This window comes from Watersipora subatra, chromosome 10 (assembly GCF_963576615.1).
Source record: "Watersipora subatra chromosome 10, tzWatSuba1.1, whole genome shotgun sequence".
Taxonomy (NCBI): Eukaryota; Metazoa; Bryozoa; class Gymnolaemata; order Cheilostomatida; family Watersiporidae; genus Watersipora; species Watersipora subatra.
Genome location: NC_088717.1, coordinates 54,686,430 through 54,696,049, shown reverse-complemented (window position 1 = coordinate 54,696,049; position 9,620 = coordinate 54,686,430). Strand labels below are relative to the sequence as shown.

Sequence of the window (9,620 nt, the reverse complement as noted above, 5' to 3'; positions counted from 1 at the left end):
ATCTGGTATTTCGATTCTACATCAAGTATTATTTTAAAAGACAACTTCAGTTGTTATGACTCATCGAGGTTAATAAATGCAGATGGCTATATACTATATTTGCTACCGTACCGTTTAAATACCGTACTTCAAAAGCAAATACAGCGAGGCAGAACTTGTGGTCCATGTGTACTTCTGATAATTGTCAAAGTTGCCATCTTTCTCAGATAGGCCAAAGTTTGTCAGGATTATCAGGTACCTGCTCAACATTGCGACATGTTAGGTCCTCAGTCTCCTTCTTGACATAAGACTGGTTTTGCATAACTCTTCACTAAAACACAATGTAAAACAGCTACATGTAATTACAAAACAAAATACAGTTAGATCATTTCTTATTGAAGTATGGTATAGCATCAAACAGAACACAAGGAAATACATTTCACTTGAGCGTATCCCAGCTAATTTAATCTGCAAGAACCAATAAAAAGCAGGGTTATCTAAACTAGTTACAGCATCAAACGTACAGTTGCGCTTTCGTACAGCAAGTTATGTCTTAAGGTTACCTCATGATAATCTGCACTGATTACACTTACGGTAAATACAACCGCACAATTACCTATTTACCTTTTTTGTATTTAACAATGATGTTAATATTAAGGAAAAAGCTGAAGATGGAGGAAACTTTTTCTTGGTAAAATGATGCGGAAATCGTGTTTATGCAGGGACACCAGATATGCGAAACAATCTGAAGGTTTCAAGGCTGTGTCGTGTTAATGTGGCAATCTATCACATAATAGAAAAGCAATGCCATAGCTAAACAGAGTCGTACAGTAACTTATCAAAACACCATACCATCCAGAGCATTCTGCTCAAACCAGCCCGTAAAAAGAATAGACAAAAGACTGTTTCTTACTTGAAGCTTTGATAGCCTACTAATGACAGCAATCTTGAGTTACTTGAAAGATGCTTTCAAAGATGCTTTTCAATTACAGTATCTCTGTTTTATTTATTATTGGTATGAGAATTACAACACTGAAGACCTAGAATGTCGATTAGTAAGGTTTCTTTTAACTTTGACAATGGAGCAAGCAAGATGTTTTTCTTGAAAAACAGCTGGGTACCATAATGAATTAGGGTATAATACAAAAACATCAATAATAATTAGGTTAGAAAAAGGTACGATACTTACCCGTTGTTTACGATAGACATGGACTGCAGGACTAGCCCTACATACTCCCGTTATGTCAGAAGAATCTGACACATGAAGCCTCCAATGAACGCTCTCTCCAATCGAAACATGAGCCCACAATGTGAAAACTACAAATCTGTGAAATAGAAACTTATAAACTCATTCCTAGTAAAATCACTTTTTCAGTCATAAATATTTTTTTTGTTCGCTTACGTTTAGTAAGTAATTTAAACAAACAATGCAGAGGTTTACAAGCGCTTTTCAGTTTTACCAAAAGGGGCACATTTCACAAAAAGTAATAGGAAATCAGCGACAGTACTGACAATTGCGCTCGCGGAAAGATCGCATAAACATCGCAGTCAGTACCTTCTGTATCAGAGACTGGTGCGCCATTTGTTATTATACCCTTATTTTCCTATACATGTACAGTGTATCTTTCTTTTCCTTCTGAAGAAGATCCATACTCCCTGGAGCGACCGGCCGGCTGAGCCGCCCCAACATTTTAGAAATTTTTGGCGGTGATGTAATAATAACAGTCAAACTTAAATACATGTAACTCGCCCTCAGATGAAATGTAAAATTTTATCTCGATCCTTTGGTTAACTCGAGTGGATTTGTTTGGTCCGTTCCCACGCAATGATAAAATGCTTTAGATAATTCGACCTCAACATCATTAACTCCAACAGTTATTTGCCCAACGGCTACGAGAACGATTTTTATTGCTGTGGAATATTACTTTATTCCAAGCCATAGAGATAAACATCAACTTTTAGTAGTTCTTAGGCATCATTATTATCATCAGCGGCAAAATATTGTTTTTAACAACTTATATAAAGGCTTACAAAGGTCAAGTTTTACCAAACCTCTCCTTGGCAATGGCCCATCGAAAGCGTGGAAACCTTCGGATGAACTTAAAATAAAATCGGCAAAATTGATCTTTGTCGAAACGCTAAAAATAGATGTATTTTTTCTGAGCGTTTCAACTGCGGTCAGGTTTAGCCTATTTTAATTTGAAAACGTCCTGGCAGTCACATCCCCTAAAACAAACAAATCTCAAATAATAGAAAAATATTTATAATTTTCGATGAAATTTTTTCAAACTTTACATGAGAGGACCGGTTGAGGACCAACATAAAAAAAACCTGTTGGAGGAGGGGCTTACACCACCCCCTTCAAACCCCCAGATGTTCATAACTAGTCGTTTAACATTTGCCATCTCAACGTGCGACCAGGGAATAAAGGCCTGTTCTGAAGTGCCTATTCATTCAATTGTTTCTAATTCTTTTCTGGACATTCTCACCAATCTGAATCAATGAGAATCAACTTCAATTTCTATCGTTCTCTTACTCTCTATTACTCTGAAATATACTTACATCTGTCCATATACACCCTCGAATTCATCATCATAATCCACGTATTAACTCCTGTGTCTATGTCCTGTGTTTATGGACAGATGTAAGTTTATTTTAGAGTAATAGTGAGTAAGAGAGAGATAGAAATTTAAGTTGATTCAGATTGATAAGAATGTCTAGAAAATAATTAGACAGAAATGAATGAATAGGCACTTCCGAAGGAAAATAAAGAAGAACTTTTTGACTGGCAAATGGTGCACCAGTCTTTGATAAATATTCCAACAACTTTATTCTTCCTCCCCATTATGTTTTGGTACGCATTTGAAGTGTACACAATGTGCAAATGGTTACGATTACATTTATTGACAGAAGAAACAGATAATAGTAATGACGTTTAAACCTCGCACTATCACTATCTATCACGTGACTTCCGTTAAAAGATAGCATAGTCGTTAAACATAAAGAGCGGCATAACTCTATGGACACAACATTCCTTCAAGACTAAATGGTAAAGTACATTACAAAACAAAAGGTAATTAGTTAGTTGAGTATACACAATAAAACAAGACAACTACTTACTAGCATAGTCTAAAGTTAATGTTAACAAAATACATGAAATGCACCAAGTAAAAGGAAATATAAAAACAAGACAAGTACCCCAGCAGTGTGCGTGTGTCTAATACATTTAAAAAGCGTCAAACTTTGAAGGTCGCTTATGAGCCCGAGAACTACACCTACGACTGGAAAGGCCATCCTCTATAACAACACTAGACTTAGATTGCTCGTTTGGCACCTGCGCTACACTCTCATCTACTTGTTGGCTGTTGTCAAAAGAACTAGGAGATGCAAGCTGCTTTGCAAAAAATGCGTTTCTCCGAACCAAAGAACCATCCGGCCTCGCACAAACTGAGCCAAATGAGCCAATCGGAACCCTGAAACCAAACAACTGTATGCTCTTCTCGTCTATTGTTAGTGTCTAGCTTCCCCTTGCTCTCCTGTCTCATAACCACCTTATCTCCTACTCCAAACTCAGTCTCTGTAGTGCCCCAATCGGCATAGGTTATTATTTTCTTCTTGTATTGAACATCACAATCCCTAGCCTCACTGTCTATACCACAAACAAGATAGCTGTACATAGGTACTGGTAACTTAGTTCTCATTTCTTTGCCAAACATCGAAGAAAAAGGTGTCATTCCTGTTGCTGAATGAGGCGTCGACTTGTAAGCAATAGCAGATTCCCACACAGCTCTTTCGAAATCTCTGCCCTCTTCTTTCACAACTTTGAGAACCTTTAAAAGAGTCCGATTCATGCATTCCACTTCCTCATTGGCTTGGGCCACAAGGGTGTGGTGGATACCCATCGCACCCCACACTGCTTTAAGTATTTTTGAAATTTGCCTGACACAAACTGAGGACCATTATCTGAGCGAAGCAACTCCGGATACCCATACAGTGAAAACACATTCTCTAAAAAAGGACAGCTTTCTCCGCCTTGTTTAAAAAAAAAGAACATTCAAAGATTCTACTAAAATAATCGACTAGAACCAGAACAGAATGATCATTCGGCAAAGAACCCAGTAAATCAATAGCACAAAAATTCTAGGGACCATTGGGCATTTGGGTGGTAGGGATTGGTAAAGAGGACCATTATTACTAACTAACTGACATGAAATGCACTGTCTACAGAACAATTCGGCCTCTTTGTCAACAAGGAGGCCGACATTGGACCTTTTAACATTGGAGGTTGTTATCTTCTTTCATGCATGATAAATGTACATAACTAATAGACGGTACCAAAAGAGTTTACAGTAGTTTCCATTTTGATATGTTCACAGAGCGAGTTAATTCCTAAAGATAGCGAGAATCTTTCACCTAATTATCCGCATTGCTTATAGCCAAATGAATTTCAATGTTTGGTGCCAGCTGTAAGAGTGAAAGTATTGGACAGTAGCATACTAGCGTGCATCAGTGGTTCACTTATCAGATAGAAGTCAGCACAGTCATTATAGTAGTTTGGCAAGATTTTCGGTCATGCTGTAATGTTGTGTTAATTGTTTATTTTGGGAGAAATAAGTTAACAGAAGTCGACAGGTAACAACTAACATGGCTAGATATATTTTGCTGAATCATCTTTATTCAATTTACATGTAGTAAATGCGAGCGATAACCACAGGTAGTTCTTTACAAATATTGAAGAATAATAACTAATATTTAATCGATTCCATATCATTTATAAATTAATTTTTATGAAGTGCTAGAGATTCTTGTCTTTAATGTTCGTTTGAAGCTTGTGTATATCTTCGGATTGGCATCCAAATGCTATCATTACAGTACCAACATAATATGAGCTTGCAAGGATCGCTTTTTTGAAATTATCTACCAGTCTTAGAGGAAAACTGGTTGATCAACCAAGTTGAAATCTTAAAGGGCCACCAGACTTTCAGATGTAATCGCCGTTTTGTCTTCACAATCCTTTGCTGCCATTCATGAGCCAAAGAAAGAACTCTGTGTCGCAATGACACTGGAACAAAAATACGGTTGCCGCGGAGAATTATGCCTTCACAACTACTCAGCTCATTGCGAACAGCCTTTATTGCAAAAGAAACCTGCTGCCAATTACCAGTTTGAAATGCTGAATTGCTAGTCTTAGATTCCTCACAAGTCAAAGTCGCTTCACACAGTTCCTTCAAAAACAGAGCACAAGGCATAGCATTCTCTACAACTGCCCTGATGTATGAATCATCAGTGATTGGCCCAGAGACATCTCTGGATACACTCAAACGAGACATGGCATCAGCAATATTCTCAGTGCCTCCCGGTAGACAAAATTGCCTGAAGTTGACAAATCAAATGCCTGAAGCCTAAGATTCCATCTTTCTCTAACGGGGGGGGAGAGGTTGGCCCGGAACTTGGGTTATTAAAAATTGCTACTAAAGGTTTATGATCATTAACCAACTAGAAACTGTTCCTTAACAAGTAAATTTTAAAATGCTCTCAAGCCCAAATCAAGGCAAGCGCCTCACGCTCAATATGAGAATAATGTGATTCGACATCTGTCAAACATTGATGACCGTATGTAACAACGGCGAGAAACTCTCTGTTGAAATTAGCATAACACCCCACCAAGACCAGTAGGACTTGCATCTGCGACCACAGTGGTGGGTGCATTCCTGTCATAGTATGCTAAGTTTTCACATAGTCATCAAATTTTTGATAGCTACAAAGGCATCCTGGTGTACCTGCAACCATTCAAAACCAACACAGTTCTTGGTCAGTGACTACAAAGGTGAAGCAACATCAGCAAGATTGGGAACATGTCAACCAACAAATTGCACAAGTCAAGTCCTAAAAACACCTTTTAATTCAGCTACATTTTGAGGAGGTCTAGCTGAAAAAATTGAACTAATCTTACCCGGGTCAGGTGAGACACCATCACTCGAAATAACATGACCTAAAAATTTGGTCGAGGAAACACCAAATGCATATTTAGCAGAGTTCAAAGTAAGACCACACTCGGATAAGCGACTCATTACTTTTAACAATCTGACTTTGTGCTCAGCACTATTTTGCCCAAAAACGACAATGTCGTCGACTAAATTTGAAACTCCTTCAAGCCCATTCAAAACTGTCTAAATGGTATACTGAAAGATCTCAGGAGCAGCAGATACTACCATTCCTAACCACTTCATTCTAAACAGACCAACATGTGTTACAAAAGTAGTAATGTTACGAGATGCAGGATGCAATTCACACTGGAAATAAACGTGTTTCAAATCCAACATTGAAAACGCTTTGGAGCCATTGAGCTCAACTAGCATTTCCTGCATTGTTGGCACAGAATAGTGTTACCTAACAATTGCTGTGTTGGCTCATCTCATATCAACGCACAGACGAACCTCGTACTTTTCTTTAGGCACAACAACCAAAGGACTTACCCAAGTGGAACTTATACCATGAACCATGAAAAAAGACCAGAGCGATGGCTTTTCTCAGGGAGATTTATGGTGCTGCCTCAATCAATAAACTCAGATTTGAGAACATGGAGCTGACTGCGCCTTCAGGTGCTAAGATCAAGCTAAGGGCCATCGCCACGAACTATCATATCGATGTCACACCAAGTGACTGTGGGGTCCATGATAGACTTGTAATACAGGAAGTCATCAAGAATCTTGCCTCCACCACAAGATTTGGTGCTGACAGTACAGAAGCTAAAAAATTTAAAGTCGTGATTATGAATGATGGCGATCGACTGACAAAAGATGCTCAGCCTGCGCTTCGACGCACTATGGAAAAATATGTCAGTTCCTGTCGTACTATTCTCATCTGCACAAGCACAATTAAGGTTACATATATAGGCAACCAGAAGCAGGTGTCTGCTCATTCGTGTTGCTGACCCTACTGATCAACAGGTGCTGAACTCCTTAATGCGGGTAACAAAGACTGAAGGCATATCTTTACCTGCAAGACTCGCTTCACGCATCACAGAAAAATCTGAACGTAGTATGCAGAGAGCTTTGCTTATGCTTCAAGCATGTTTTGTTTCTCAGAATCCTTTGAGGGTTAAACAGAGAAGTCACGTGATATATGTGCCGCTAGCCTAGCCTAACGTTCTAATTCAATATCTCAGTAACTATCGGGGCATTGCTGAGTGCTCCCGAATTTTTTGATTCCCTCTTTTAGCAATGCTCCGATAGTTAGTGAGATGTTGAATCAGGACGTTAGGTTAGGCTAGCGGCGACCATTTCTAAAACAGCAATCGGACAGTCTCAAATTAATAGGGACTTGGGGACAAATTTTGAGAAACCACAAGGTGAGTTGTGCAAGACATGACTTGAAACTTGGAATATATTTTGAAATGATGGGTGGCTCTGTCGATTGGTTTAGTTTTTGTGTGTACTGCCCATCGGACTGGTGAGATATCGGGGTGGATACTTTTGTTTTTGCTCATAACTACGTGGACCTTTGTTGTTGTTTTGTGTGTGTAGACTACGGCCCGGCCTCGGCAACATTCCGCTAAAGGACACCTGTGTACGGGTCGATCGTGCTAAGCTATAAATTCTTTGCTGCTTTCAGAGGTTTTCACGAATATTCATAGATTTGGAGGCCTTTGATGAACCAACAATTTGTGGTGAGTAATGAGTTTTTCACATTTACTAAATTAGTTGAATTTTACTTTGGTTCTTCGGTAAAAAGCAATATTTATTTTTTTCATCCTTACCGCTTCATTATTTGTTTTAGCGTGAGAGAGATTTTTTATCATACACGGAAGCACAATGATTGCAAGGGTGGTAGATGTCATTCTTAGAAGATCACCAATCATTTAGGGAGGTCTTGAAATAGAGGTAGAAGTGACCGCAGCTGCTAACGAGGAGAATATACCTGTTTTAAAAAAGGAACAAAAACGCCTTTACGAGCACAAATCTTTGGCCAACCGCCAGAACATTGCAACAGTAAGCCACAAGGAGAGTTCTGATGATAACTTCCTTACCAGTCATGTAGTAGCGAGAGAATCGCCTTTAACATCTACCCAAGACAGCAAGAGCGACAGAGCTGCTATTAACAAAATAACTAGTCAGAGAGTACCATTACACGCTAGTATTCACTTATCAAGAGTACCAGTTTAATTTTATAGCTAGACAACCACCATATGGACTATATACTGTTTATATTTACACCATTCATCGTTCGTAAAATTTTATTTGTTTTTGAAATATTTTATTTGTACACTCAAGTTTGTAATAAATTATAATATATCTATACATGAAATAAAATATATAATTTAATCATGTTTGCTGCAGCGATATCAAGGAGTTGTTGTCGATGAAGGGGGGTCTAGGTTGACTGGTTGCTTCTCTGCCAATATTCCTGCCTTGATGAATATTACTAATTGTCTCTAGTTTTCGTAATCGGAGTAGGTTGTTTCATTCTCAATCTGCAGTAAACACAAAGAAGAAAAAATATTAATAAGTGTTACGGAAGTACAAAAACAATAGCTGAAGTATTTAATGAAAACGATCAGTTTTTAAACAAAAGAATTAACTAATGCAGTTAATTATGGAAAAGCGTATCTGCACTGCAAATCAAATACATACCATAATGTCCAGATCAGAATCATGATCGTCCTCAACTTCGGTATTAGAGATTGATGGAATTGATTTCAATGTAAAAAGACTAGGAGAGATTTTTTTGCGATGACGAAGCCATGCCTAATAACTTGTGAAAACCTTGAATAATTTTGTAAAGTTTGATACAATGGCAATAAAACTCGAAGCCCGGCGATGATTTTAAAGAAGTTTTAGAACTCAGCTACGTTTAGTACTTCTGCCTAGCGGCTATTTTTGCGATGACGCCATTCTGCATATCTTGTGACAACCTTGAATAATTTTGTAAGTAAATGTGATGCATTGGCAATGGTGTTAGCTCATAGCCCACGCAATGATTTTAAAAAATGTTTTGGAACTCAACTACGTTTAGTATTTATATTAAAAACTAGCCTAGCGACTAGTTTTTAATTTGATGCAGTAGTTATTCTCCCTTGTGATTAAAAATAAAACTAATTATTTACGGAATTTAATAATTCGCGGAATTGACTGTTCGTGAAATCACGAATTTTTATAACTAACGAATATTTTTATCCTGTAGGGTATCTGTTTCTTCTGTCAATAAATGCAATCGTAACCATCTGCACATCGTGTATACTTCAAATGCATACCAAAACACAATATTGGTGACAAAGATGATTTCGCTTAAAATTGACTCGTTTTTTGGTTATTTAACTCGTTGTTATTATTAACTGTGATTACCTATTCCCACATTTGATGACGGCACCGAGGTTGACTCGGTTTTGGAAAGATTAGAATGCTATTTTGCTGTGTCTTGTACCGAGAATGCAAAGAAGGTACCTATCTTATTAATGGGACTTAGTGCTGGTCAGTGTCAGACTTTGAGAGACTTGGTTTTGTAATCATTCAGGATTATCGAAAAAGCTGATTGAGGATACAAGAGTTACAACATTAGCTAGAGCTATGGAAGTTGCTGGTACAGTTCAGTTACTAGATGGCAATTTTCGAGCTATAGCTGCTACTACCCCTAATGTCGTC

The 9,620-nt window shown here is 38.0% G+C and overlaps 1 pseudogene; it reads left to right on the top strand.

Moving 5' to 3' along the window:
- The first annotated feature begins 5,250 nt into the window (after positions 1-5,250).
- LOC137407219 (replication factor C subunit 3 pseudogene) lies at positions 5,251-7,121 on the top strand (annotated as a pseudogene).
- Positions 7,122-9,620: the final 2,499 nt, after the last annotated feature.